Source organism: Papaver somniferum, chromosome 1 (genome assembly GCF_003573695.1).
Source record: "Papaver somniferum cultivar HN1 chromosome 1, ASM357369v1, whole genome shotgun sequence".
Classification (NCBI taxonomy): Eukaryota; Viridiplantae; Streptophyta; class Magnoliopsida; order Ranunculales; family Papaveraceae; genus Papaver; species Papaver somniferum.
The window spans coordinates 204,510,954-204,512,476 of record NC_039358.1 but is presented as its reverse complement, the minus strand read 5'-3'; the positions used below and the strand labels follow the sequence as shown (position 1 = coordinate 204,512,476).

The window sequence follows — 1,523 nt, the reverse complement described above, 5'->3', positions numbered from 1 at the left end:
GCAGAATGTCTGGTGCTGACGTGTCGCCTTTCTAATAACTTTCATGTTTTCTCTTGATTTAGGAAGTGACGTGGTGGATCGATAACAGAGAGAAAACACTAGACAAACGGACGCATCTTTTGACCAAAAAGATACGCCCTTTTGTTCGGATAACTTGTGTTTTGTAAGCAATATATTCACCAAGAGAAACTTTTTTTTCTGATAAAGAAATTTTTTTATTTAATGACTAGTGTTTTGATCTCTTGCTAGGAACATGTAATAGAATCAAAATCACTAAAACATACAGTAGAGATTGTTGTTTCTCTAGCGATCTTGCTAACGCATCATCCACCTGATTGTCATCTCTACTGACATAATCAAAAGTGCATAAATTGAAACAACATGTTATCGATCAAGCCCAGAGAAACTATGAAACAACATATTACAGTAAAACCTCTGTTTCAGAATATTATTGGGACCATATATAATTATTCTTATATGGAGTTTATTCTTTTATAAAGGTAAATTTTATAAAGATTAAACCAAATTGGGATCAGAATTTTTTATTCATTTATGGAGTTTATTGCGCTACAGAGTATTATTTTCTAAAGGTTTTACTGTATTGAAATTATTGTTGATTGATAGAATATCTTCTGTGCATCCCAGCATACATCAACAACTCCTTGAATAATTTCCCTACAACAGCCTGCATCTTGTGCGACTGGTAAGTTATTACTCAACAGGAGCCTACTGATGTTGATATCACCAAGAAAAGACATGTGTATTCCAAAATAGAGAAGTAAGTGTTGATATTGATATCACCAAGAAAAGAAAGATCTCTTCTAGCCAAGGGTAAAAGAAAATTAGTTAGAAGGTGATCAAATGGAAAGGTTCAACGAGCTTTCAATGTTTCTAACTATCTTCAAGATCGCTAGAGAAACAACAATCTCTACTGTATGTTTTAGTGATTTTGATTCTATTATATGTTCCTAGCAAGAGATCAAAGCACTAGTCATTAAATAAAAAAAAAAATTATCAGAGAAAAAAAAAAGTTTCTCTTGGTGAATATATTGCTTACAAAACACAAGTTATCCGAATAAAAGGGCGTATCTTTTTGGTCAAAAGATGCGTCAATTTGTCTAGTATTTTCTCTCTGTTATCGATCCACCACGTCACTTCCTAAATCAAGAGAAAACATGAAAGTTATTAGAAAGGCGACACGTCAGCACCAGACATTCTGCTTTATACAGAGAAAATAAGTATTGATGTTGATATCACCAAGAAAAGAAAGATCTCTTCTAGCTAAGGGTAAAAGAAAATTAGTTAGAAGGTGATCAAATGGAAAGGTTCAACGAGCTTTCAATGTTTCTTACTTTTCTCCATCTGTTCACATTGGTCTGCCATTGGTGGTAGTGCTGGGAAACCAAAGTAAGCAGGAGAAAGTGATTCTTCTGATGGAACTGGTGCTTCTTTAACAATTTGCAAGCAATACTGCTCCAAAATTGGATGTTGTGAGGTTAAGACGTGTGTATTCCAACATCTTA

The 1,523-nt window shown here is 33.8% G+C and overlaps 1 long non-coding RNA gene across 1 annotated transcript; it reads left to right on the top strand.

The window, feature by feature from the left end:
* The first annotated feature begins 232 nt into the window (after positions 1-232).
* On the top strand, positions 233-1,124 carry LOC113313013. The gene is made up of 2 exons (XR_003341714.1): positions 233-500; positions 646-1,124. It is a non-coding gene; the product is annotated as an uncharacterized LOC113313013 (long non-coding RNA).
* The last annotated feature ends 399 nt before the right edge of the window (positions 1,125-1,523 follow it).